Genomic DNA, 12495 nt, shown 5'->3' with positions numbered 1-12495 from the left:
TTTAACAGTCGTTTCATACAACTATCAAAACAAAAACTAGATTTTAAAGGGCTTTGCATTATAGCTCGCAAACAATGTGTTATCTTAACAAACGTACCAGGAGATGACATTCTCACTCCAGGGATGAAAAGTGCAACGGGTAATGTGATCAGACATTTCCTCGAATAGCCTTCCGGTCAACGTAATACGTTCTCACGTTCGCTGCTTGTGGTTATTTCCGGCTGCAGCACTGACGAGGGAACCGGAAGGAGCTGCGTTCATCGGTAATGAGGTGATAAGCGCGACCCAAATACTCCTAGTTTCCCTCCTCACGCTGGACAGCATATGAAGGCTTATGATCGGTCCTGAATAACTTGGTTACCGACACGTGAAAGCACGTTTGGAGCAAACGCAGGAAATTGGGCTTCTCGCGCACAACAGAGCACTGGGATAGTTTTCAGTTCGGATGCTTCCTTGTCAACGGGAACAATGCCAGCATGGAAGGCGAAGCCATTTGATGCCAATATAGTTACTCTGATGAAGGCCTTGGAAGAAACTTTCTGGAAATTATGTTAGAAAAGCGACACGAAATGAAAAAAAAAACTCCTGACAAACCTGACAACACGCAGGCATAAAAAATAATGTCAGGTTTTTCTTAAAGAATGAATGTTTCGTGCGATACACATTTTCTCCAGAAACGCGTCTTTCAGTGAAGCACGAAAGAGAAGTTTGCGACATGGGCAGGAGTTTATTTTTTGTGACTGCTACTTGAATAGATTATACTACGTTGCAAGTCGAGGCGTGTAGGCTGAACAAAACAGCCAAAAAACTTAACAGTGTGTTTTTTTTTCTGGGACTATGTTTCAGTAAGATGAAATGGGAAATGAAAAACTGGTTCTGCCGAATTGCCCTTTGAAAACTCGTGCAACCGGAGAAAATGTCGCACTTGGCAGCGACCAGATTAGGACTAACCATAACAAACCGAAACACGCTTCCATAATGCTTTCACAAGTGCGGACACACCGTTAGCTGAATGTTTTTGACTGTCCTGTTCTGCGAGAGACTTGCGTAGGGTCTCTGACACGTTAAGAGTGCGCTGAAATCAACCTGTATGCATGAAGCATCCGTGGAAAGAGCATACACAAGTTTTAGAGCAAAAAGCTGTACTTCATTCATGCTGAGCCTGAAGGTCATCTGGCTCTTAGACTTGACCGCTTACGGAGGCGCACCGCATCTACAAAATCGTGCGTGGAAGGTGCCTCGCTCTTCATCTTCATGTTCGTCGTCAGAGCTGCACGCTTTGCCGACCCGTCCACCACTGCGCTGGCTGCTGCTCGGGCGCTCCTCCTCAACCGTTGTGGATTGAGATGTGTCACGTGATTCGTTCTTGCGAATGACAGTCATGTAAGGCAGTCCATGGCATTCCGGGATTAACACAGCTGAATATCTTTAGAAGTGATTCTCCTAAGGTGCGGCCCGCTTTAGAGCTGCCATGCCAGTGAGACATGAGTCTAAAAATGGGCAAAATACGATGCCAGCTGTTTACATTTACTCTTCCCTTTTGTTATTTCCTTCTTCCTTATGGGTATGCCTATGAGTGTAAATATCATTAGCATATGATTTGTAGCACGCATTTCATAAAAGCCCGGTACTAATTTTTAAACATTGGGCTTTATAGCTAAAGAGGAGCTTTTTGTGGCATAGTAATACTGGTGTCGGCGGACCAAAAATGCAAGCGAATCATGTCATCTAGTAAAGCAACTGACAAAATTGTAATAGTTAACTTTTTACTATTATAGATAGGCGCCTAACTGCAATTGGATATCTGTAGCGAGCCGGTGGTAATAGCCATGTTAGGCTTTCAAATTTTGAAAATTCGATTACCCTTAGCGCTGTGGCTGATGAAATTTAGTCCACTTTTCGTGCAAACCGAGATTCGTGCACCTTCACAGAGCTTAAAGTGACATCTATCAAAATGAGTGAATCTGTGGCGCACATGTCCCTAGACAACCTATGCCGCAACCGCACTGCGGTGCACCTACTACTCGCGACTTCACTGCTCTATCGCGGACAGGGCAGAGAATTCAACGGGGTACGTGCCCCGCGAAAAAGATGATTTGACGGACGTCGATTTGCATTCTCCACAGGCGCGCTGTTTCCGAATGGCGCTTGGAGAAGCCCACATTTGTTGAGCCAGAGCGGCGATCGTAATCTCCTTTAGGAAATTCTTAAAACTGATAAGGCTTTTAGTAGTCCTTGGTGCTATCAGCTACAACGAAATTACCAAGGCCCTCTGCCTGGCCCGCCGAACCTTCCCTCCGCCCAGCGACAAGCTGGACAGGGCGCACGCGGTGACCCTCAGACAACTGCAGACGCTCACGTACCCCAACCCGGAACTATACCACAGGCTTTACCCCGGTACATACCCGACAAATATATGCAAAGTCTGCAACGCCAATGTAGCCACTTTAACTCACATGCTCTGGGACTGCAACAAAAACCTTCACGGTGCTAATTCCGGAACCCTCCCGCCGCGGTTGGCCGCTGCCTTGCGCAGCCCCAGCCTCGGGGACCAACTCTGGGCCGTCCAGCAGGCCCGCGAGGCGACGGCGAGGCAGCGCCTCGACGTCCCCACGTGGGAGACCTAAGGCCCCGTCAGCGAAAGCTCTGCAGGACTATGAATAAAGTTGTTACCAACCAACCAACCAATAAGGCTTTTAGTAACGGTCAGCTACAAATTTATTAATGCAGTCGGGTGCCTATGTACAATAGTTCAAAAGCTAACTATTACAATTTAGTTACCACATACTAGTTAATATGATTCGCCTGTTTTATTACGCCCTCAAAAAACATCAAATTTTTTATGCCGCAAGAAGGTTCTTTTTAGGTGAAAACACCTATTTTTGAAATTTAGAGGCGGGTTTCTCTAAAGCACCTTTCGTACGTCGTATAACTACGCCACTAAAGATTCGACAATTCCGGAAATTTGGAACTTCCATTATTGATTTTTGAGCGCTTTATACGCAGTTACCGCTGTTGGGGTACTTTGGGCCCTCATACCAGCCATTCAGAAAATGAATGTAACCCACATCAAGTGATCGTCGCCGCTCTTATGCTCTAAAATTAACGAAAACACAACGCTTGCATTAACACGATCAAAGTCGCGTTCCTCAGCAATGCTCTGATAATGTTGCGCTGCGGTGCCCTTCTCGTGATTGAGCTAGGAACCCATTTACAAAGAAGGGCATGTTCGGCAACCTAAGACCATGCCATATACCAGTGTTCGAGAACTGCCATATATGAAATATCCTTACATAATCCCGTTCACAACTACTTTCGACGACGGGACTCGGTACAAATATTAGGCTGGGCGTGACGCGGGCGCGATTGAAGCGGAGTATGTACGGGAATCTCCTCAGAAGTACCGCGCTCAGCAAAAAAGAAACTAACCTGGTTATGCAATCATTTTGTAAATGCTAATTACATGCTTTGCTGGTCCTTATCTCTCCAGACAATGCGTGATATTTGTTTATCTAATAAGTCTGGGAGCATTACAGTTGAATACCTTCACCAACTCCCTCAGCAACTTACCTTAATCAATTCGCCAGCCATGTAACTGCCCTCTGCCGCATACAGTTAGTATTGCACTACAGCATCGCCAAAATGGCGCCACCTCTTGAGGCTGCCCAGCGAACCTAGCCGCGCGAAGGGAATCGCGGACGGAGGTAGAGCGATGTGACTACGCACATTTTTCTGTGGAATGCTACTTAAGGTAATGTGCTCTCTCCTAGATACCAAGGTTGATTCGCAGAAAAAGAAAAAACAAAATACGTAAATACTATCAGCTGCGACAAGTGTATTTTGAAACGGGAGATTGAGCAGTTGTGTTTGAATCGGCAACGGGACGCAGGGAACGCAGTCGCCATGGCGGCTACGACGCTGACTTGCTCAAATTAGCGGTATTTCGCTGAACAAACAATACCCGAGAAAGTGGCCAGTGACATATAGTGCACCCTAGGCCGCGCTTCATTCCTCAAACATGCAAGCGCAAAACACGTGGTTTCCTCACAAACTTCGAGTGAATTGCGTACATTGTAGGCGTAGATTGGGGTAGCTCGAGGCAGTATAACCGAAACAGCCTTTGTATTTACTGGACGACTGAGCTGACAACGTTGACAAGAGCCAAGACACTGGCGTTTAACGGTCGCCAAAGCATCAAAAACAGTTTTATTCAGCAGTGTTGGCTTCGCAGAAATACAGATAAAACATATCGATCTCCAAGCACATTTCTTCTCTCCGCTGGTATGCCTTTCATGCACGCTTATAGGGAATTGACTGGTACCGTATACCTCGTAAACGACACGAAAAAGAGACAGAAACCACAGAGTGTACGATAAAACGTAAGCATGCTTAAGAAGGCAAAACTTTGTTTGCAGTTAGCATAATTTGCGCACCGAAAATCTAAAGAATTCAAATAAAGCAGTGGTGCAAATTGCGTACACACGCGCTCAAACGAGCCGGACGCATGAGGCGAGCTCTTCGGATTGTGGGACAGCCGAAATTTCTTGTTCTCTTTGCGGCAAGAGTAGTTACATCTGTGCACATGAAATAAAATTGATATTATATACTTAAACACATAGCTGCATTTCTATATTCCCAGCAAAATGCCATAATGCTAAAGTAAAAAAGTTAATCAAAAGATTTTCGCTTTTTAGCCTAGTAATTACTTTACATCGCATGATTATTGACATTCATCGTAGTCATCGCTATGATCGTGACAGAATAACTACTTAATCTGAAATAATCCTATTTAAAAATTGCTTAGCCTGTCTCCACGCACTCGTACACCCATAGAGCAATTTTTCGCAAACACCTCGCTTGCAGTGAGACTTTGGGTGTTGAACACAAAGGCCGCCACCAGAAGTTTTCAAGTTCCCAAGACAAACACTCAGAGGGCGTGCTAAATACGGGCCTATTATTTACCCTGTCATATCAATCTAATGCAACCGCAGGCAATGACCACCATGATTTCGTTGAGAGCACTGTAATCTGTACACTATCATTCGGTGGATTCACCCATAGTGACGACAAGGGCAAAGATGAACCGGCAAATGTATTAACCCATGTAATATAATGTTATCAAGGATTTTTTTTATCTTCAAAACATTTAAGGGAAATATTAGATTTGGAACTAGCCAACTGTTTTTCCTGCTGGGGTTGCCATTTTCTTTCAAGCAGGTGACGTACTTCTCGAACACAATTTAGCCGTCAGTTATTGTCACCTTCTTTCACCAGCATGATCATGAGCGTCTTTCTTCTTGGGTTGCCGCAACGGCTAGTGTATAGTTTTATATTCGGACAACACTAGTGGACTGGTAGATCAGACATCTATGCCGTCCTAATGTATTTAATACGTAATTTTGTTTCATTTCACTCAGCACCAATAAAGTCTGTCGCCTTGTGACACGTCAGATTAAACAAACATTAGAATTTCTAGTCATACAAGAACAGAGACCCGCAAGCAACGTTTCACGAACTTAAAAAGCGGAGTTACATAAGCGCTTAACATTCGAGTTAATAGATGGCCTTCCTAAGCGAAATGCAGAAGGGTGTACAAAAGAGCTGGGAAAGGTGATGAAGAAACAAAGCAAAAAACACGGGAAAAAGAGGAAAAGAAGGCAGCATCACTAAAAGTGATAAAAATAAAAATGAAAAACTCCTGTTACCGTGATACATTCATGTAAGGGACTTTAAATGTAATCGGCAGCGAACGGCACAAGGAGGAAGTGCACAGGTTTAAGGTTCATGATAGACGTAATTCTTATCAAGACCGTACAGAAAAAGCGGACAGCAATGCCTCGATTTGGCACTCTCTCTTTCTTGCCTGAACACATGAGGTGGTGGTGGTAGTGTGACATTTTTATTAGAACATCCTTTCCATTAGGCGTTCAGTACGTCTTCAGATGAGGTGACGTCTGCTTTCTACATTACGAAAGTGGCATAATCCTTTCTATCTTTTCCGCTTCTTATTTCGCTCAAACCGGGATGTCGCGCGATGTCTGCCCACTAAGAAATTTCTCCGTGATGACTTTCTCGCACATTTTCGACAAGAAGGTATTCAACAACTCGTCAGGTGCAGTAGTCAGGATCGAAGCCAAAAAAAAAAAGAGATTTTAACAGGTTTTTGGGGAGTTATTTCTGAATGCGTTTGAACGGCCTATTGAGCCTCAATTCACAGACGCGCAATAAAGTTGGAGCCGGGTGTGTTGAACGCGGAGGTTGGTTTAGAGGTGATTGAAATTTGAGCATAACGAGAAATCGCAACGCATTGGACAGCAATAAAAACACTGTACACTGCAAGGCGAGAATTCGCTACGCTGATCCTATGCTTCAGCGCATCCGCCCATGAGGTCAGCTCCCATTGGGTTGAAGATCAGCCTAAAGCATTTTATTTTTGATGTTCTGTCGTTTTGTCAGGAACTGCTTTAAAATAGGCAAAAAATGTATTTTGCATCTATGTGAACGAAAAAACTGATGCATAGTTTTTCCTTAAATTCTATATACGCGCAACAGTAGATTTGTGTGAAGGTATCGACGACTGCGAAGACAAACAATTCCCTGTCTGTGCCTTTGGACCCCAGATGGAAGTTGGTGAAGACGACGGTGTCCAATTCAACAGCGCGAGAGTGTATTGCAGTTTAACAGAGGTGTATTCGGCCGCAGCTGCAGCCTAGTCCTCAAGCGCCGTGGCCGCGCCACCGCGGGTTTGAATCCGCGGCTCGGATTTGATTTATTTTCACTTTATTCTTTCATTTGGCGCTAGCCCAAAAAGATAGTGAATCTGCAAATATCGTAAGATCTCCGCAAATTCACACGCGTCCTAAGATCTTGCTCAGTGTTTACCACGCACAATAGCGTGAAAAGTGCGCAAATGCATCTCTTACATCTTTATCCAAGCTCGCCTGGCAGAAATCGATAAGCTTCCAAGGTTGCGGTGGTTGTAGTGTTTATATGAAGACGGGGTTAACCTTGCAACTTGAGAGGGGTGCCAACGGGAGCAAGCTGTAAACCTCATGAGCAGTAGTTTTCTTAACAGATAAGAGAACAAAATAGAATATCATCCACGAATGTCTCGTGTTTCATGCTCTATAATGCGTACAATCTCGCGACACAGCGTTGTTCGAAGAAAGTAGATCATTTCATTCACTTAGCAATAACAAATAATTGAGCTGACGTTAACGACACTATTTTTTGGAGTCGGCCTTCAGAAAAACACAGTCAGCCACGAGAGGAGTGGTTCAGCATTCTTGCTGATTCTTGCTCTCAAAATCATCAGTGTAAAGGTGCAGCTGGCAATCGCAGGCGTTTTTCAGCTGTTCAAGTACTAAAGCTTTGCCTTCAGTAGCAGGCACTGATCGTTTTTACCCTAGGCCTGGAATGTGTGTGAGGGAACAAACTTGGGTTAAGGACATCCGAGTTGAAATCAAGAGGAAGAAGTGGGCTTGGGCAGGGCATGTAATGCGAAGGCAAGATAATCGCTGGTCCTTAAGAGTAATGGAGTGGATTCCAAGGGAAGGCAAGCGTAGCAAGGGGCGGCAGAAAGTTAGATGGGCGGATTAGATCAAGAAATTTGCGGAAATACGGTGGCCGCAATTGGTGAAAGACAGGGTTAACTGGAGAGACCTGGGAGAGGGCTTTGCCCTGCAGTGGGCGTAGTCAGGCTGATGATGACGATGACTCTGCGGAGCAGTAACCGACCTTTCTGGGTCTCTCCGAGACGGGCTTATTGTAGAATGAGGCTTTGGGAGCTCTGAAGACGCAGAAAGAGGAAACGCGCTTCTACAGTCTTGCTGAACGAAGCATGGCCTGCCCGGGATGTCAAGTGAGGAAGGCGCTTGATTACGCATGTAATATTTGTGCTTTAAAAGCAATGTATGGTGTTTATTCTTGTCAAGGATAGCTCTGCGCCACGTTTGGAAAGATTGTGGTGGAGAGTGTTGACGGTCATGAGGGTGTAAATAACGTTTGCATAGATGTGACCTGAAAGTCCTAAAATGTATTCTTTCAGTTGAAAGGCCCCCGGAGCAAGGTCCTTCGGACGCTGCTGGACTGGATTGCAACGACGCCAGGGGTTGGAAACGTCGTATACAAACCACTGTCAAGTGAATTGGGGCGAAAATGCCGATGATTTCTTTAACGACTGGAGGAACGTTCACTGGAACGCTCTGGGAGCGCTCACCCGCGCAGGGCAAGAAGTTCATTTCCCAGCAGATTCAAACCATTAAGAGCGCAAAGAGAGAAACTGGTTTTCCGATGCCTTAGAAGATTATGCGATCACCTAGCGCTGCGTGCATATGCCGGAGGTATTCGTTTTTATTTATGAATTCCCGAGCCGCCAGATACGCTGCAGTAGCTGAAACTGAAGTTAACTGGAATTTAATACCCTTGTGGAACCACAACCACGTTCACCCCCCCCCCCCCCCCCCCCCACGTCTGTGGTTGATGCGGTTGATCGTTTTCTTCCCTGCCAACAATTGTTTTAGGAAGCATCGCAGCGAAATTTAACGTTGCAAAATGCAGCGCGTCGTTAACTTTGAGAAATAAGCCATATTTTAAGCCGCAATAAATATAAGCCCTTATTTGAAGACAAAGCGCAACGTTTTCGAAGCTGACCTTTTTTTTCTGCGCTCTCCGTCTAAAAAAAAGAAAATGCATACTCACTAGGCATTTACGCACGAAACAAGTGAGCACACAAAACTATATCGCTGTATTGTATAAATTTTCGTTAATAAAATAAATAGGCACAGGAGAATGCTCCACCGAGTTGGTTGGCCACAAAGTGCCAGTAATCATGCTCTCTCGAGAGCCCTGTTGCTCTCAAACGTAGCACGGAGCGACAATGCATCACATGGGCGTACTAGATAACAAAACAGTCGGGGATAGTACGTCTGCAGCTGATATTAGACGAGGTCAAATGTAGAGGTATGGTACAGACTTTTGTCCTGCAGTGGAGGTAATGAGCTGATGATGACGGTTATCCTGAGCCGGAAATATCTTTGCACCTCCGCATCTAGCCCGTGCTTGGCAAGTGCACTCTTCACACAGTGCACATCGCAGCGATGCGTTAGCTCTTAGGTGCGCCTTCCTTGATTTTCCCTGATATGTCTCAATTGTAGGATTTCGGTCGCAAGTGGTTCTGCACGCTTCGTACCCTTCATAAATGATGAAAAACTGGAACTGTTAGTTTACCTAAGGGTTTTAAGAAAACGAACTTACAATTCAAAAAAGCCGCCTGAAACTCTCCGAACGAAACGGTAGCCAAGTTATATTTTTTCAATGGCTCTACATTTGCTACTTTGTGTTCTTTTTTCTTTTAGTCACTGCGTACCTCACGCTACACGAGTGCCGTTGTATAAGTTGTGACTGCTATAGAATTGACTCTAAAAGACGAATAAGCCCTTCTGTAAGAAGGATTTGCCGCAAAATTAATGAAAATAACGGAAAGAGCATAGAAGGCGGCAAAACGCTTAGCATATATTGGCTCGCGCATTTTACCAGTACTCAAGATAAGGATTTATTGCTCAAAAAGCCAACTTTCTTTTATTATAAGACGAGTCTTAGTGAGTGGCTTCGCTCGGTTACCGTCTTTGGTTTCGCTCATTCTGCGACTACTAACGGCTCGTGCAGCGCTGGTAGAATAGAACCTTCACCTTCCTCTTGCTTAGTCGCACGGCATCACACGGTTGTTTTTTCTACATTTTGCTATTCCTTCACTGTGACATAGCGCTTTAGGCACCGGCACACTTTAATAAAGAAAAGACTGGGGCGTAGCACAAATGTGCTCGCCGTGGGTTCGGCAGAAGTGAGAGCTGATGCGGCTTAACTCACGAAGGAAGCTGAAGCGTGCATAATTCTGAATGCGCCTCAAAGTGCTCTGTTCTCTTTCACTCGACCTGCAGTGTACCGCGCTGAACGTCGGTTCGGACAGATCCCTGCACTTTGTTCATTCTGCTTAGCTCCAGATGGCTTGAAACGCGCCCAACTAGACTTGTGTCCTGATGCGGCTAAGCTGTGATCAACATAGCGTCTAAGTAAAACTCAGTACAACTGTGTGCGCTTTGCTTTGGGTGTCTTTGCAAACGAGAAATATACAAAGCCATTCCAAATCTCTTTTGTAGGAAATGTTAAATTAGTTACAAACTGTTCTCAAAGAGCGACTGTTATTTCCACGGCAAATCGTTTACCTTTAAGGTTAGTTTAAAATGGCTATTAAGCCAACTTTTTCATTTATCTCCTCCTAGCCTAAGGTGCTGGACGAAACTTCAAGGCAGGGAATTAGAAAATCGCCGAATTTAGCCCGTCACACATTTTTTATCTTTTATCGGCTATTCTACTATTGTAGAAAAAAGAGAAAACGTACTGAATTGTGGTCATAGGACGGGGATTCCCGTTGGATGCCAAGGTAGCCAGGATTCAAATAAAGCACTGGCAGGGCAAAAAAAAAAAGAAAACTGCGCGCAAGTTTGAGTTCCAGTTTTCTTCCGTTCTTTGCAGACTCCCTGTTTTCTTTTTTTTTTTTTGTAGAGAGGCAAACATTCTACTCTGTTTAACTGCGCTGCTCTTCGATGCCAATAAGCTGACACTAAAGAAGACAACACGCACGCAGATCCCTCATAGAGGCAGAAATTATAAAAAGCAACGCAATAAAATAGCGGAGCAGTGGAGCTCTAGTCGAGCGAGCCAGCCTTGTACCTGGTTGGTCCAAATTCAAATTTGTGGACCTTCCACGCGAGCAGATCCCAGTTTAATATACGCCTGTGGCAACTATGGGACGTCTAGGATATCCGCGGGGGAAAAATATCGCGATGTAAACTTACGAAGTTGTCCCGTCGACATGGCTGTTTTCTTCAGAGAACCTGTGTTTTCTATGTTTTTCGCGCCAGCTATGTCAGAGACTAAATTCACGCCCACACGTACCATTGCTTTTCCCTAAGGGTTATGTTTGGCTTTTATTAGCAGATCTCTGATGGTGGTTAGACATCAGATCCAAAAAATGGCGCAGATATATGGTGTTAATCAAAGCCGGCATTACTGAACCGACATATTTGACCTACAAGCAGTATTATTCTTGTGTTTTGAGAAATCTTCGTATTATGAGCGATAAAAAACGTCGAAGCAGTGCTCAGTAGCCAGAGAATTAATAATAAAGAGCTTTTTATTAATAGTATGATACATTTTTTTCCCGATAGGAATAAAAGCTTCATCAGCAAAAAAATGTAGTCTTTGTCAAAAGTAACCAGGCTGCACGGTTTGCTTCTCCGTCGTATATTGGGGCTATTGTGCCAGCCCTCAGGATCTAAATCTCTGTATGGTAAGGAGAACCCCTGTCCTCACCTTCAAAGAAAATTTTTGATCTTTAGAGAAGACGGGAGGGGTCTAATACACGAATGAGAAACAAACCATGCAGCCTGGTTACTTTTGACAAAGGCTGTACCTTTAGTCATCAAATTCACCTATTTGCTTAAGGAAAAGGACGACACTAGACCGGTAGTGATATCACTTCAAGTAAAGGCATGAACACCTTCTAACGCTGTTGCCTTCCGAGCACGTACTGTAATTCGATGTCCGTGTGATTTTCTTTTCGTTGCCCTGCCCCAGTAAACAGTTGTTCGCCCCACATATCCTGACATGTGAAACTAAGGATGTCACGGCTGTTTAAGCTTTTTTCCGCTTCACCGCTTCATATGCCGTCTGCCACATGGGATGAGTATCTGCAACAATTTCTAACCAACACCGCAAAATTATTATGCCATGCAATGTACTTGCGGAAAATATATTCTTCTTTACAAGTAGGCTTGCTTTCTTTTCTAGGTGACGATGTAGCTAGTCCGATGCAAAAGAGGTTGCTTAGAACATACCCCCGCGAGAGAAGTTTTCCCTTCTGATCGCACGTGTGGCTGTCACAACTATACCTCTCGTAAGGCACGTAGGCAGTCGTGACGGCATGTACATTTAGCCATCTTGAACCCGATCCTGCAGAATAATTCGAGTCTTCTCCGAACTCAAATTATTGGAAGAAATATCCAAAAATTCCTGAGAACTGATCAGAATTTCTAAGGTAAAATGTATGTGTATAAACAATTCACATCAAATACTAACGGTTTGTTTTAAAATCTTGCAGAACGACTACAGACTCCCATTCATGGCTTTTTATTTTCTGCCCAGATGCCTGTGTAATTATGCTTTATATAAAACCAAAAAAGTGGTGCGCAGGCCGTGCCACCGACGAAGTAATGTGGTGTTTATGGTGTTGGCACCCGACTACTGCAGATGAGCTTGCGATCTTAAACGAATACATGTGGGCAAATGTATTGTTGCCGACTGTTCGATCAGCTGATTTTGCTTCGGACATTATTATTTTGTGGAAAATGTGACCTTACCTATTTTGACTCGTCGCCGGACTTACTTTAATAAGATCGATACTTCACGAAAACGGTAACACGGGCAAAGGAGAAC

At 44.4% G+C, this 12495-nt stretch overlaps 1 protein-coding gene across 1 annotated transcript in view; it reads left to right on the top strand.

The window, feature by feature from the left end:
* Positions 1–8070, top strand: part of LOC149371584 (uncharacterized) — a 48417-nt gene extending 40347 nt beyond the window's left edge. Inside the window, exon 2 of the mRNA XM_089565860.1 lies at positions 8048–8070. The gene's annotated coding sequence lies outside the window, so the exon portion shown is untranslated. The remainder of the gene's footprint in view (positions 1–8047) is intronic.
* The last annotated feature ends 4425 nt before the right edge of the window (positions 8071–12495 follow it).

The sequence above is a fragment of the Amblyomma mixtum genome, chromosome 1 (genome assembly GCF_055824585.1).
Source record: "Amblyomma mixtum isolate Tamu chromosome 1, ASM5582458v1, whole genome shotgun sequence".
In the NCBI taxonomy this organism is placed as follows: domain Eukaryota; kingdom Metazoa; phylum Arthropoda; class Arachnida; order Ixodida; family Ixodidae; genus Amblyomma; species Amblyomma mixtum.
The sequence above is the reverse complement of the archived record's forward strand: the minus strand, read 5'-3'. Positions and strand labels throughout refer to the sequence as shown.